The sequence below is a fragment of the Oncorhynchus gorbuscha genome, linkage group LG04 (genome assembly GCF_021184085.1).
Source record: "Oncorhynchus gorbuscha isolate QuinsamMale2020 ecotype Even-year linkage group LG04, OgorEven_v1.0, whole genome shotgun sequence".
In the NCBI taxonomy this organism is placed as follows: domain Eukaryota; kingdom Metazoa; phylum Chordata; class Actinopteri; order Salmoniformes; family Salmonidae; genus Oncorhynchus; species Oncorhynchus gorbuscha.
The window spans coordinates 78,433,698-78,450,815 of NC_060176.1; the positions used below are offsets into that span (position 1 = coordinate 78,433,698).

The window sequence follows — 17,118 nt, forward strand, 5'->3', positions numbered from 1 at the left end:
GACAGTGTGTGAGAGTGAGAGTGTGTGTGAGAGTGAGAGTGTGTGTGAGAGTGAGAGTGTGTGTGAGAGTGAGAGTGTGTGTGAGAGTGAGAGTGTGTGTGAGAGAGTGTGAGAGAGTGTGTAGGAGCAGAATTAATAGAAGCTTGCGAAACAGAAGCTGTTATTTCCTGAAACAGTGTGTTAGGCCTCAGTTGTTATTTGTACATGGAAAGGATGTGACAGTGTGTGTGTGTCTTGCAAAACAAGAGAAGCTGCTTCAGCTCCAAATATAGAGAGAAGGGAGGAGAGTCGAGAGGGGGAAGACAGACAGAGACAGAGACAGAGACAGAGACAGAGACAGAGACAGAGACAGAGACAGAGACAGAGACAGACAGACAGACAGACAGACAGACAGACAGACAGACAGACAGACAGACAGGTCTTCTGTTTCCAGTAGAGGGTCAAGTGTGTCAGAAACTCATGTTTTTGTCTGCTCTTGTCTTCCGCTTGTATTTTTGTACTCGGGTCTCATTATATTCCATGAAACATATTTCACCTCAGCTGAGAAAACAATTAAATAGGAACTGTTGTATTTCACTAGACAACGCTGTTATTTAGGATCCAACACACACACACACACACACACACACACGCCCCTTTAAGAACCCTTGTTAACTTCCATATAATGAAAACGGGGTGTGGCCTCTTCTCTCAAGTCCCTCCCCTGTTCAAGGGTGTCTGAGTACAGCTGAAAAAAAAGCTAAGAATAGAACTCTGTTCTCTCTCTCACACACACACACACACACACACACACACACACACACACACACACACACACACACACACACACACACACACACACACACACACACACACACACACACACACACACACACACACAGGTTCCCCAACTGGCAATGGTTTTATTTGCCCCCCCCCCCAGTTTTCTGAGCAAAAAGGTATTCCCACGCATAGTAGAAACTTACAAGGTTAAGTTATTATGTTTTAGTCAAATATATCCGTTTGGGATTCTTGCGGTTAATTTACAGTCAACAAATGATTTGTAATTGTGTTCTGGCCCACCCGACCATCCGCTCCAGAAAATAAATTGGCCCACGGCTGAATATAGTTGATGATCCCTGCATTAGGGCTTCCGCCCACGATGTTTAGAATGACACTCTGTCTCGATGGCAACAACTAGGGCCTGTCTAGCTGTGTGTGTGTGTGTGTGTGTATGACAGAGAAAAAGAGAAGTGTGTGTGTGTGTGTGGTTAGGATTAACCATACTGTTCCTTTGCTAGAGCTTCCACAGACCCTCACCTCTCCTGACTGTCCCCCAAGCTAACATGGATAAGCCCCAATGATGTGTGTGTGTGTCATGTGTGTGTGTGTCTGCGTGTGTGTGTCTGCGTGTGTGTGCGTGTGTGTTGATGTTCACCTTAGTTCCTCTCTACCAGTTAAAGGTACAGTATGTATTCCAGGGTATCTGGTTCCTGTGATATAAGACCTTTTACTGCCAAGTCCTTTAACCCCCAGAGAAAAGTGATGTAGTTTTATCAACGTAGAAAACCGGATTTCATTTTCAAAAAGTCATCGTCTTTTCTTTATCCAACTTTAAAACCTAAATCCAACGACATAAAAACATAACGTAAACCAGACGTTGAACTGACGCCCAGCGAGGAACAAATCAGCAACGTTTGAGATTACACTGACAACCATACACACTGATGATACCATGTGTCTCACACACACACACACACACACACACACACACACACACACACACACACACACACACACACACACACACACACACACACACACACACACACACAAATGTTACCAGTGTCACAACATTTTTCCAATGACAAAAATAAAAACACGAAGCAGACTAAACACTTTGGTTATTTAAAACCTGCTGTACGTAACATATCGTGTGCATTAACTTGGAGAAATAAATACATGCGACTCTAGATGACAACATAATGATGTTTGTTTCCAACATCAGGGCTGTTTTCATAAAGAAGTGAAGTCTGCTTCGTGTTTTATTTTCCTTGCCACGATACTAACAAGTATAGCGATACGGGTACCGTTCAGGCCCTATACACTCCTGGTGTCGTCCCAGCGTTTAAAAAAAAGGTGCCACCTAGGGCCTAAAATGGTTCTCCACCTGTCCCCCATATGAGAACTCTTTGAAGAATCCTTCTTGATTTTTTAGGTAGAACCCCTTTTGGTTCCAAGTAGCACTGTTTTGGTTTACATGTAGAACCCTTTCCACAGAGGGTTCTACCTGGAACCGAAACGCGTACTCCTATGGGGACGACGGTATGTTGTGTGTCCTCGCAAGGTGCCTTCTGCCATTCCTATATCCTGGCCTTCTGCCATTCCTATTTCCTGGCCTTCTGCCATTCCTATTTCCTGGCCTTCTGCCATTCCTATTTCCTGGCCTTCTGCCATTCCTATTTCCTGGCCTTCTGCCATTCCTATTTTCTGGCCTTCTGCCATTCCTATTTTCTGGCCTTCTGCCATTCCTATTTCCTGGCCTTCTGCCATTCCTATTTCCTGGCCTTCTGCCATTCCTATTTCCTGGCCTTCTGCCATTCCTATTTCCTGGCCTTCTGCCATTCCTATTTCCTGGCCTTCTGCCATTCCTATTTCCTGGCCTTCTGCCATTCCTATTTCCTGGCCTTCTGCCATTCCTATTTCCTGGCCTTCTGCCATTCCTATTTCCTGGCCTTCTGCCATTCCTATTTCCTGGCCTTCTGCCAGGAACCATCACATCCTCTCCATGTATAATATATCTCCACTCTGAACCATCACATCCTCCTCTCCGTGTATAATATATCTCCACAGTGAACCATCACATCCCCCTCTCCATGTATAATATATCTCCACAGTGAACCATCACATCCCCCTCTCCATGTATAATATATCTCCACTCTGAACCATCACATCCCCCTCTCCATGTATAATATATCTCCACTCTGAACCATCACATCCTCCTCTCCGTGTATAATATATCTCCACAGTGAACCATCACATCCCCCTCTCCATGTATAATATATCTCCACAGTGAACCATCACATCCCCCTCTCCATGTATAATATATCTCCACGGTGAACCATCACATCCCCCTCTCCATGTATAATATATCTCCACTCTGAACCATCACATCCTCCTCTCCATGTATAATATATCTCCACTCTGAACCATCACATCCCCCTCTCCATGTATAATATATCTCCACTCTGAACCATCACATCCCCCTCTCCATGTATAATATATCTCCACGGTGAACCATCACATCCCCTCTCCATGTATAATATATCTCCACTCTGAACCATCACATCCCCCTCTCCATGTATAATATATCTCCACTCTGCCTTCAACACAGTGAACCATCACATCCCCCTCTCCATGTATAATATATCTCCACTCTGCCTTCAACACAGTGAACCATCACATCCTCCTCTCCATGTATAATATATCTCCACTCTGAACCATCACATCCCCCTCTCCATGTATAATATATCTCCACGGTGAACCATCACATCCCCCTCTCCATGTATAATATATCTCCACGGTGAACCATCACATCCCCCTCTCCATGTATAATATATCTCCACTCTGAACCATCACATCCCCCTCTCCATGTATAATATATCTCCACTCTGCCTTCAACACAGTGAACCATCACATCCCCCTCTCCATGTATAATATATCTCCACGGTGAACCATCACATCCCCCTCTCCATGTATAATATATCTCCACTCTGAACCATCACATCCCCCTCTCCATGTATAATATATCTCCACAGTGAACCATCACATCCTCCTCTCCATGTATAATATATCTCCACGGTGAACTATCACATCCCCCTCTCCACCCTCTTTGTTAGGATCCCCATTAGCCGTTTTACGAAAGCTGCAGGTAATTCTCCTGGGGTCCACACAAAACATGACATAATACAGAACATTAATAGACAAGAATAAAAAATAATTTAAAAAAACAGGACACGAAGTCGACATATCAACACACACACACAATAGGAGGGGCTTTATGATTCCTTTGTAGAAAGCACCTTCAGAACACATTGCCCCTCGTTGACGATCCCTTACCTGCAAAAAGGTTTCAAAACAGATAGACATTTCAAGTGTTGTAGTATGAATAGTAGGGGATAGTGTGTGTGTGTGTGTGTGTGTGTGTTTGGGTGTGTCTCTCTCTCCCCACTTGTTGTCTTCTCTGAGTTCTCTCTCAGTATGTCTGACGGTCGAAGGGTTTGGTACTGTATGTTATTAAACAAGAACCACAGACAAAGAGGACTGTGTGTGTGTGTGTGTGTGTGTGTGTGTGTGTCCTAACACACGTTTTGTTGAGTCAAAGCAAAAGGGGCATGTCAGAACTAGCCAGTGGAGAGTTAACTTTGGTAGTGTGTGATTTTTGTAAGTATACTAGTCACGAGCCTGGTTCCATAATGTGTGTGTGGCGTTTAAGAGCTATTTAAAGAGCGAAGGAGGAAGTGGTTATTCAAACAGGATCTCCAACCTCTTTTACGCTGCTGCTACTCTGTTTATCATATATGCATAGTCACTTTAAACATACTTACATGTACATAAAACCTCAAAATCAGCCCGACTAACCGGTGCCTGTACATAGCCTCTCTACTGTATATAGCGCCTCTACTGTACATAGCGCCTCTACTGTACATAACGCCTCTACTGTACATAACGCCTCTACTGTACATAGCGCCTCTACTGTACATAGCGCCTCTACTGTATAAAGCCACTACTGTTATTTTTCACTGTCTTTTAACTGGTGTTTTAATTTCTTTACTTACCTATTGTTCCCCTAATACCTATTTTTAAATAAAAAATGGCACTATTAGTTAGAGCCTGTAAGTAAGCATTTCACTGTAAGGTCTACTACACCTGTTGTATTCAGCATTTCACTGTAAGGTCTACTACACCTGTTGTATTCGGCATTTCACTGTAAGGTCTACTACACCTGTTGTATTCGGCATTTCACTGTGAGGTCTACTACACCTATAATATATAATATATGCCATTTAGCAGACGCTTTTATCCAAAGCGACTTACAGTCATGTGTGCATACATTCTACGTATGGGTGGTCCCGGGGATTGAACCCACTTCCCTGGCGTTACAAGCACCATGCTCTACCAACTGAGCTACAGGACCACCTGTTGTATTCGGCATTTCACTGTAAGGTCTACTACACCTGTTGTATTCGGCATTTCACTGTAAGGTCTACCTACACCTGTTGTATTCAGCATTTCACTGTAAGGTCTACTACACCTGTTGTATTCAGCATTTCACTAAGGTCTACTACACCTGTTGTAGTCAGCATTTCACTAAGGTCTACTACACCTGTTGTATTCAGCATTTCACTGTCGTCTACTACACCTGTTGTATTCAGCATTTCACTGTAAGGTCTACTACACCTGTTGTAGTCAGCATTTCACTAAGGTCTACTACACCTGTTGTAGTCAGCATTTCACTAAGGTCTACTACACCTGTTGTATTCAGCATTTCACTGTAAGGTCTACTACACCTGTTGTATTCAGCATTTCACTGTAAGGTCTACTACACCTGTTGTAGTCAGCATTTCACTAAGGTCTACTACACCTGTTGTATTCAGCATTTCACTGTCGTCTACTACACCTGTTGTATTCAGCATTTCACTGTAAGGTCTACTACACCTGTTGTAGTCAGCATTTCACTAAGGTCTACTACACCTGTTGTAGTCAGCATTTCACTAAGGTCTACTACACCTGTTGTATTCAGCATTTCACTGTAAGGTCTACTACACCTGTTGTATTCAGCATTTCACTGTAAGGTCTACTACACCTGTTGTATTCAGCATTTCACTGTAAGGTCTACTACACCTGTTGTATTCGGCATTTCACTGTAAGGTCTACTACACCTGTTGTATTCGGCATTTCACTGTGAGGTCTACTACACCTATAATATATAATATATGCCATTTAGCAGACGCTTTTATCCAAAGCGACTTACAGTCATGTGTGCATACATTCTACGTATGGGTGGTCCCGGGGATTGAACCCACTACCCTGGCGTTACAAGCACCATGCTCTACCAACTGAGCTACAGGACCACCTGTTGTATTCGGCATTTCACTGTAAGGTCTACTACACCTGTTGTATTCGGCATTTCACTGTAAGGTCTACCTACACCTGTTGTATTCAGCATTTCACTGTAAGGTCTACATTTCACTGTAAGGTCTATTCTGCATGGTTACAGAATAAATTCTGCATGGTTACAGAATAAATTCTGCATGGTTACAGGGTTAATTCCACATGGTTACAGAATGAATTCTGCATGGTTACAGGGTTAAAACAGAAACAACTCCTTCTGAGTGGTTAAGATTAGGGCTACGGTTTTGGATTCGATTTTTATTAGGATCCCCGTTAGCCGACACCGACGGAGACCGCTAGTCTTACTGGGGTCCAACACAACGGAAAGACATTACAGACAAAATACTTTACAATTGATATACAGTATCAGTCAAAAGTTTGGACACATCTACTCATTTTTTATGTATTTACTATATTCTACATTGTAGAATAATATTGAAGACATCAAAACTCTAAAATAAACAAAAAAGTGTTACATCTAAATATATTTTATATTTTAGATTCTTCAAAGTAGCCACCTTTTGCCTTGATGACAGCTTTGCACACTCTTGGGATTCTCTCAACCAGCTTCATGAGGTAGTCACCTGGATTGCCTTTCCAACAGTCTTGAAGGAGTTCACACATATGCTGAGCACTTGGATTGGGTTGAGGTGGGATGATTGTGGAGGCCAGGTCATCTAATGCAGCACTCCATCACTCCCTTTCTTGGTCAAATAGCCCTTACACAGCCTGGAGATGTGTTTTAGGTCATTGTCCTGTTGAAAAACAGATGATAGTCCCACTAGGCGCAAACCAGATGAGATGGTGAATCGCTGCAGAATGCTGTGGTAGCCAAGCTGGTTAAGTGTTGCCTTGAATTCTAACTAAATCACTGAGATTGTCACCAGCAAAGCACCCCCACATCATCACACCTCCTCCTCCATGCTTCACGGTGGGAACCACACATGTAGAGATCCGTTCACCTACTCTGCATCTCACAAAAACACTGCAGCTGGAACCAAAAATCTCAAATTTGGACTCATCAGACCAAAAGGACAGATTTCCACCGGTCTAATGTCCATTGCTCGTGTTTCTTGGCCCAAGCAAGTCTCTTCTTCTTATTGGTGTCCTTTAGTAGTGGTTTCTTTGCAGCATTTCAACTATGAAGGCCTGATTCACGCAGTCTCTGAACAGTTGATGTTGAGATGTGTCTGTTACTTGAACTCTGTGAAGCATTTATTTGGGCTGCAATCTGAGGTGCAGTAAATTGCCGATTTCTGAGTCTGGTAACTAATGAACTTATCCTCTGCATTAGAGGTAACACTGGGTCTTCCTTTCCTGTGGCGATCCTCTGGAGAGACAATTTCATCACAGTGCTTGATGGTTTTTGCAACTGCACATGAAGAAACTTTCAAAGTTCTTAACATTTTCTGGATTGACTGACCTTCATGTCTTAAAGTAATGGTCAATTGTTTGTTACTTTTTTACATAACTTATTTTTTCTAAAAACTGCATTGTTGATTAAGGGCTTGTAAATAAGTATTTCACTGTAAAGGTCTACACCTGTTGTATTCGGCTCATGTGACAAATTACATTTGACATGACTGTCATTTCTCTTTGATTATTTGAGCTGTTCTTGCCATAATATGGACTTGGTCTTTTACCAAATAGGGCTATCTTCTGTATCCCACCCCTACCTTGTCAACTGATTGGCTAAAATGAATTAAGAAGGAATGAAATTCCACATATGAACTTTTAACAAGGCACACCTGATAATTGAAATGCATTCCAGGTGACTAACTCATGAAGCTGGTTGAGAAAATGCCAAGAGTGTGCAAAGCTGTCAAGGCAAAAGGGTGGCTACTTTGAAGAATCTCAAATAGAAATATTTTGATTTGTTTTAACACATTTTTGGTTACTACATGATTCCATGTGTTATTTCAGAGTTGTAGAATAATAGTGAAAACAATTGAACGTGTAGGTGTGTCCAAACTTTTGACTGATACTGTACATTTAAAAACATTAACGTGTGTGTGTGTGTGTGTGTGTGTGTGTGTGTGTGTGTGTGTGTGTGTGTGTGTGTGTGTGTGTGTGTGTGTGTGTGTGTGTGTCAGTTACACAGAAATGAGGTCATCTGGGGGTGAGGTGTTGCTGTTGTTGAAACCAGGTTTGCTGTTCACTTGAGCAATATGAGATGGAATGGAGTTCCATACAGTAATGGCTCTATATAATACTGTAGGCTTTCTTGAATTTGTTCTGGATTTGGGGACTGTGAAAAGACCCCTGGTGGCATGTCTGGTGAGGTAAGTGTGTGTGTGTGTGTGTGTGTGTGTGTGTGTGTGTGTGTGTGTGTGTGTGTGTGTGTGTGTGTGTGTGTGTGTGTGTGTGTGTGTGTGTGTGTGTGTGTGTGTGTGTGTGTGTGTGTGTGTGTGGACTATGCAAGCGATTTGGAATTTCCAACACGACTGTTTCTTGCAACACAAGAAGTGAAGCAGTTAGTCTTTCCTCAACCTCTTTTGCAAGAGAGACTGTCATGCAAAGTATTGTTATCAGCCAAATGATTACAATGTGTTGCTCTGTTCTGGGCATTGTAGATCACACCAGAGCCTGCAGGACTTGCTTTGTGGAGTGTGATGTCAAGAAAAGCTGAGAATCTGAGAATCTCTATCACGGACAGACCGGCAGGTATCCTAGTGGTTAGAGTGTTGGGTCAGTAACCGAAAGGTTGCTAGATAGAATCCCCGAGCTGACAAGGTAAAAAAATTCTGTCATTCCTCCCCTGAACAAGGCAGTTAACCCACTGTTCCTAGGCCGTCGTTGTAAATAGAAATTTGTTCTTAATTGACTTGCCTAGTTAAATAAAAAGGTCAAATAAAAACAGACAGACCTTTGAGAAAAGGCTTGCAAGAAAGGTTGCACAATTAATATTCCACAAGTCCAATATAACCAATCTAAAATCATCTTTACAGAAAAATTAATTACTCAATTCTATTTTCACAATTTCAATCACATTAATAACAAACTCATTCACCAACAGTGCAGCTTTGGACGTCAAGAAAGGAACGACCTGCTGGTGGCGTCGGTGACTGAGGCCAATCGGGTAAGTAAGTAGCTACTAAAGTGACCTAAAGAATTTGTCATGTTATGTCGTTAGTAACTTATTTGTTTCAAACGAAGAGAGCCAGCTATCTAAGTGCATTGGGCCATGAAAAACGAACTGGCCCACTCTGATCTAGCATGGTGTTTTTGGGATGGAATAACCTAGCTACCTACCTACCTACCTAGCAAGCTACAACAACTCTATCATCACTGCACCGTTTTGCAGAATTGAATGGTCAAATACCAAATCGGATGAATTATTGTGTATTTCAAGGTAGGTCTTATTTGTGCAGAACTGCCTGATATTTACTGGCTGACATAACAGGATATCATAGTAGCCAAAGTTTGTGTTAGCCATTATACCTGGATGTACTGTTACTGTTGCTAGTAATGTTAGTACTCAGGTTAGCATGTGTTAGCCATTATACCTGGATGTACTGTTACTGTTGCTAGTAATGTTAGTACTCAGGTTAGCATGTGTTAGCCATTATACCTGGATGTACTGTTACTGTTGCTAGTAATGTTAGTACTCAGGTTAGCATGTGTTAGCCATTATACCTGGATGTACTGTTACTGTTGCTAGTAATGTTAGTACTCAGGTTAGCATGTGTTAGCCATTATACCTGGATGTACTGTTACTGTTGCTAGTAATGTTAGTACTCAGGTTAGCATGTGTTAGCCATTATACCTGGATGTACTGTTACTGTTGCTAGTAATGTTAGTACTCAGGTTAGCATGTGTTAGCCATTATACCTGGATGTACTGTTACTGTTGCTAGTAATGTTAGTACTCAGGTTAGCATGTGTTAGCCATTATACCTGGATGTACTGTTACTGTTGCTAGTAATGTTAGTACTCAGGTTAGCATGTGTTAGCCATTATACCTGGATGTACTGTTACTGTTGCTAGTAATGTTAGTACTCAGGTTAGCATGTGTTAGCCATTATACCTGGATGTACTGTTACTGTTGCTAGTAATGTTAGTACTCAGGTTAGCATGTGTTAGCCATTATACCTGGATGTACTGTTACTGTTGCTAGTAATGTTAGTACTCAGGTTAGCATGTGTTAGCCATTATACCTGGATGTACTGTTACTGTTGCTAGTAATGTTAGTACTCAGGTTAGCATGTGTTAGCCATTATACCTGGATGTACTGTTACTGTTGCTAGTAATGTTAGTACTCAGGTTAGCATGTGTTAGCCATTATACCTGGATGTACTGTTACTGTTGCTAGTAATGTTAGTACTCAGGTTAGCATGTGTTAGCCATTATACCTGGATGTACTGTTACTGTTGCTAGTAATGTTAGTACTCAGGTTAGCATGTGTTAGCCATTATACCTGGATGTACTGTTACTGTTGCTAGTAATGTTAGTACTCAGGTTAGCATGTGTTAGCCATTATACCTGGATGTACTGTTACTGTTGCTAGTAATGTTAGTACTCAGGTTAGCATGTGTTAGCCATTATACCTGGATGTACTGTTACTGTTGCTAGTAATGTTAGTACTCAGGTTAGCATGTGTTAGCACCGTTTTGCAGAATTGAATGGTATAAAATAAAATAAAAGCGTAATTCATCCCTCCAGAGAAAGCACTTCCACTGCTCCAGGGTCCAATGGCGGCAAGGTTTACACACTGTTGGAAAGGTGGAATCCTGGGAAGGTGCCATGTTGAAAGTCACTGAGCTTTCAGTGATGCCAGTCTACTGCAAATGTTTGTCTATGAAGATTGCATGGCGGTGTGCTCAATTTGATACACCTGTCAGCAACGGGTGTGGCTGTAATAGTCAAATCGTCTAATTTGATATATATAGATAGGAGATATACAGTTGAAGTTGGAAGTTTACATACACTTAGGTTGGAGTCATAAAAACTCATTTTTCAACCGCTCCACAAATTTCTTGTTAACAAACTATAGTTTTGGCAAGTTGATTAGGACATCTACTTTGTGCATGACACAAGTAATTTTTCCAACAATTGTTTACAGACAGATTATTTCACTGTATCACAATTCCAGTGGGTCAGAAGTTTACATACACTAAGTTGACTGTGCCTTTAAACAGTTTGGAAAATTCCAGAAAATAATGTCATGGCTGTAGAAGCTTCTGATTGGCTAATTGACATAATTTGAGTCAATTGGAGGTGTACCTGTGGATGTATTTCAAGGCCTACCTTCAAACTGAGTACCTCTTTGCTTGCCGTCATGGGGAAATCAAAAGGAATCAGCCAAGATCTCAGAAAAAAATTTGTAGACCTCCACAAGTCTGGTTCATCCGTGGGAGCAATTTCAAAATGCCCGAGGGTACCACTTTCATCTATACAAACAATAGTATGCAAGTATAAACACCATGGGACCGCGCAGCCGTCATACCGGTCAGGAAGGAGACACGTTCTGATTTCTAGAGATGAACGTACTTTGGTGTGAAAAGTGCATTTCAATCCCAGAACAACATCAAAGGACCTTGTGAAGATACTGGAGGAAAAAAATATATAACTGTTTGGCGATAATGACCATCATTATGTTTGGAGGAAAAAGGGGGAGGCTTGCAAGCCCGAAGAACACCATCCCAACTGTGAACGGGGGTGGCAGCATCATGTTGTGGGGGTGTTTTGCTGCAGGAGGGACTGGTGCACTTTACAAAATAAATGGCATCATGAGGTAGGAAAATGATGTAGATATATTGAAGCAGCATCTCAGGAAGTTAAAGCTTGGTCACAAATGGGTCTTCCAAATGGACAATGACCCCAAGCATACTTCCAAAGTTGTGGCAAAATGGCTTAAGGACAACAAAGTCAAGGTATTAGAGTGGCCATCACAAAGCCCTGACCTCAATCCTTGAAAAACTGTATGCAAGCAAGGAGGCCTACAAACCTGACTTAGTTACACCAGCTCTGTCAGGAGGAATGGGACAAAATTCACCCAACTTATTGTGGGAAGCTTGTGGAAGGCTACCCGAAACATTTTATCAAAGTTAAATCATTTAAAGGCAATGCTACCAAATACTAATTGAGAGTATGTAAACTTCTGACCCACTGGGAATGTGATGAAATAAATAAAAGCTGAAATAAATCACTCTATTATTCTGACATTTCACATTCTTAAAATAAAGTGGTGATCCTAACTGACCTAATACAGGGAATTTTTACTAGGATTAAATATCAGGAATTGTGAAAAATTGAGTTTAAATGCATTTGCCTAAGGTGTATGTAAACTTCCGACTTCAACTGTAGATATAGCTCCTATGTGTGTATATCGAAGTTCTTAGGACCTTTTCAAATGTTCAAATGCTGAGGACAATGTCCACTGGTTTTAACATGATAAAAGAAAGAGAAGGAGAGACGGAAATTGAGCGTGGGAGAGAGAACAAGAGAGGGAGAGAGAGTGAGAAAGCATGTGAGAGAGGAGACAATGTAGGAAGGGCCTTCTATGCCATCAAAAGGAACATAGAATTCAACATACCAATTAGGATCTGGCAATGGCCCTTTATGGTTGTGAGGTCTGGGGTCCGCTCACCAACCAAGAGAGAGGTCAGTTATAGAACCCATTGCCCTTAATGGTTGTGAGGTCTGGGGTCCGCTCACCAACCAAGAGAGAGGTCAGTTATTGAACCCATTGCCCTTTATGGTTGTGAGGTCTGGGGTCCGCTCACCAACCAAGAGAGAGGTCAGTTATTGAACCCATTGCCCTTTATGGTTGTGAGGTCTGGGGTCCGCTCACCAACCAAGAGAGAGGTCAGTTATTGAACCCATTTCCCTTTATGGTTGTGAGGTCTGGGGTCCGCTCACCAACCAAGAGAGAGGTCAGTTATTGAACCCATTGCCCTTTATGGTTGTGAGGTCTGGGGTCCGCTCACCAACCAAGAGAGAGGTCAGTTATTGAACCCATTGCCCTTTATGGTTGTGAGGTCTGGGGTCCGCTCACCAACCAAGAGAGAGGTCAGTTATAGAACCCATTGCCCTTTATGGTTGTGAGGTCTGGGGTCCGCTCACCAACCAAGAGAGAGGTCAGTTATTGAACCCATTGCCCTTTATGGTTGTGAGGTCTGGGGTCCGCTCACCAACCAAGAGAGAGGTCAGTTATAGAACCCATTGCCCTTTATGGTTGTGAGGTCTGGGGTCCGCTCACCAACCAAGAGAGAGGTCAGTTATAGAGCCCATTGCCCTTCATGGTTGTGAGGTCTGGGGTCCGCTCACCAACCAAGAGAGAGGTCAGTTATAGAGCCCATTGCCCTTTATGGTTGTGAGGTCTGGGGTCCGCTCACCAACCAAGAGAGAGGTCAGTTATAGAGCCCATTGCCCTTTATGGTTGTGAGGTCTGGGGTCCGCTCACCAACCAAGAATTCACAAAAGAGGACAAACACCAAATTGAGACTCTGCCTGCAGAATTCTGTAAAAATATCCTCGGCGTACAACGTAAAACAACAAATAATATATTCAGAGCAGAATTAGGCCGATACCCACTAATTATCACAATCCAGAAAGGAGACGTTAAATTCTACAACCACCTAAAAGGAAGCGATTCCCAAACCTTCCATAACAAAGCCGTCACCGACAGAAGTGTCCCCCTAAGCAAGCTGGTCCGGAGGCTCTGTTCACAAACAGACCCCACAGAGCCCCAGGACTGCAACACAATTAGACCCAACCAAATCAGGAGAAAACAGAAAGATAATTACTTGACACATTGGAAAGAATTAACAAACAAAAAAAACAGAGTAAACTAGATTGTTATTTGGCCCTAAACAGAATACCTGACCACTGTGACTGACCCAAAATTAAAGAAAGCTTTGACTATGTACAGACTCGGTGAGCATAGCCTTGCTATTGAGAAAGCCTATCTTCTCTTGAGAGCCAGGTCTGCTTATGTACACACTGCCCACAAAATGAGGTGGAAACTGAGCTGCACTTCCTAACTTGCTGCCAAATGTATGACCATAGAGACACATACTTCCCTCAGATTACACAGAAACACAAAGAATTCAAAACAACCCAGTTTTGATAAACTCCCACATCTACTGGGTAAGATACCACAGTGTGCACCATCACGGAAGCAATATTTGTGAGAAAATGGAAACCAGTGAAGATCAAAAAACATTTTAATACAACCCATATTTAATGTTTATTTATTTTCCCTTTTGTACTTTAACTATTTTCATATAGTATGACATTTGAAATGTCTTTATTCTTTTGGAACTTTTGTAAGCGTAATGTTTACTGTAAACACATTTTTAATGATCTATTTCACTTGCTTTGGCAATGTAAACATCTGTTCCCATGCCAATAAAGCCCCTTAAATTGAAGTTGAATTGAAAAGAGAGGGAGGAGGTGCTTGTCCCAGTGCTGCATGTGCAGGTCAGATAAGGAAGTGCACGGAGGTGTGTGTGTGTGTGTCAGGGGTGTAGACCCTGCCAGGCCCACCCAATCAGATTGAGAGAGAAAAAAGTACATTATTTTTGCATAGTTGAGTGTGCATTGTATATGAGTATAGTTTTTACTGTGTGTGTGCCTGCATGCTGTGTCTTTGAATGTTGGTACTGTAAAGACTGTACGTGTTTATAATATGTGTGTGTGTGTGTGTGTGTGTGTGTGTGTGTGTGTGTGTGTGTGTGTGTGTGTGTGTGTGTGTGTGTGTGTGTGTGTGTGTGTGTGTGTGTGTGTGTGTGTGTGTGTGTGTGTGTGTGTGTGTGTGTGTATACACACGTGTAATGTGTTTGCCAATGCTATCTTGCCCTGTTGGTGAATACAAAGAGAATGGCCCTGCAGCTGTGCTCAATCACACACCTGTACGTCATCACACTTCTTATCACAGTAGCAAAGGCTACTAGCCTACTGCAACAATGCAGTCATACAACATAGCAGCAGTAATAACTGTGGCTCGGGTCAGTACATTGGACCACAGCCTCCCTCCAATGCATTTCCATCTATCTAGCTGCATCTCCTCTTAGGGAACAATGAAACCAGAGGGGGGGGGGACCCTCGCCTATGCTGTTAGTTATAGCAATATTGTTAAGGTTATTCCACCGCCATGATACCATCATCAACTCAAAAAGATGTATGGCATGTGTGTGTGTGGTGGGTGAGTTTCACGCCCCTCCCTCGCGCACATAGGCTACGACTTACAGACAGTAAAATCCATTGCATCTGTATGTAGTTAAGGCAAGGCATGCAGACTGTGTCCTTTACTCTCTCTCTCACACACACACACACACACACACACACACACACACACACACACACACACACACACACACACGGGATGGGACTTCATCTCCTTGTTCTGATTCTGCACATGCACACGTTGTGTTGTTTGTGAAGGAAGAGGATGGCAAACAAAGCAGAGGAACGCCCCTTTGGCAGACGTACAGTGTGTGTGTCATGACATTGTATTCTGGGCTTGTCTGGTATTTCAAATGGCAAAGAAAATAATGCAATAGTAAAAAGTTATAAACTACCATGTAGCCAGCTGCCTTTGTCTGTTTTTCCACAAAGACCACTGTTCACATTTATAACCATGGAATACAAAAAGGTGGTTATTATAAAGTCATTACAATAGTACAATATCGACAGTGTTTTTACACGATAGATCCTAAACGTTAAACCTGCGTTAGCCACCTAGTTTCCAGCATAGGGAAGGAATAAGACTCACTGGACATGAAAACGGGTTGTTACTCACCAGCGCCGTAACTAGCACCTACACGAAGGGAATGACAGGCTTGACACGTACAGAGATGTTAATTAGACATTCCCTTCGTCTCAGAAACGCAGTTTTGGCCTTTTATTTTCGCTCCAGGACAACCCTGGCCGACTTCACATCAAACGTCTCTGTTTAAATTCAAAGATCGGATTGATATATACACGTTAGCTAGCTTTGAAGAAAGGAGCGTCTGTCATCGAAAATACATTGTTGTTGTTTTTTTTAAAGCAGTCTCGTCGTCACTCCTCTTCTCTCTGAACACAACTAGCTAGCTTTTTTCGCCTGCTGTCTGGCGACGTCGCTCGTATTTGCTTTTCTGCGCTTCAGCTGTGCTCATCGAAGACCTCCGCCATGAAATAGATCAGTGTCCCTTTAAAGAACGATGTTTCCGGGGTTTGCTGAAAAATCCACAGGAGGCGGGGTTTTACAGCCAGCTGGGCACCTGTCATTTAAGCGATTGGTCAGTTGGACTTCCACGAACCAACCAGAGCTCAGTATTCAGACGAATTTTGATTAAACAAATATGTTAAAATATCTCATAATATCATTGGCTTAGGGGTTAGCGACGTTTGGCTAAGACACGCCCAGTACACGTGCTATTTGTCCCTTGCCCCTCCTGGTTGCAGAAAGCAAACTAGAGAGAAATAGAGTTTTGTCTTCTAGGTTCCAAAAGTTGGACCTGGACTGACCCAGGACAAACCAACCCGGAACCGAATAGACCCAATATATATAATAGACCCGAACGACCTCTAGCTTGAGGCCTCAACACACAGAGGCCTATGTCAATCCTTTCACAAAAGCCACTTTAAGTCTTTAAATCCTTTGAAAGTACTAACCATTATACAATTAACGTTTCTGATAGCCTTCGAACGTTTGCTGTCTCAAAGCGCTCAATGACTTGACAGTTAACTGATGATGACAGAGTCTTACTGTCTCTGCACAATTTAATCCTGGCTGTTTTCAACAGCGATTTTTAAAGGAGCTACTGTAGGAGGGTTCAGGAACCATTGCCATGTTCTCATACAGCTAAGAATAGATCATCAGGAGCAGCCAGCAAGCAGCCCAATACGGACTGGGCTCAGTCGGCTTAGTCATTTCCACCACGCCCTTGACTGGGCCCTGGCATAAGGGTTATCTGGGATTCTTAGGACGTCCTTACTCTGAACCCTAACCTTATCCCTTACCTAACCCTAACCATTT

General features: G+C 42.5%; 1 protein-coding gene across 3 annotated transcripts in view; it reads right to left on the reverse strand.

Moving 5' to 3' along the window:
* Positions 1–16,300, reverse strand: part of LOC124034684 (protein FAM214B-like) — a 52,706-nt gene extending 36,406 nt beyond the window's left edge. For all 3 annotated transcript variants that reach the window (XM_046348162.1, XM_046348160.1, XM_046348161.1), the window contains exon 1: positions 15,898–16,300. The gene's annotated coding sequence lies outside the window, so the exon portion shown is untranslated. The remainder of the gene's footprint in view (positions 1–15,897) is intronic.
* Positions 16,301–17,118: the final 818 nt, after the last annotated feature.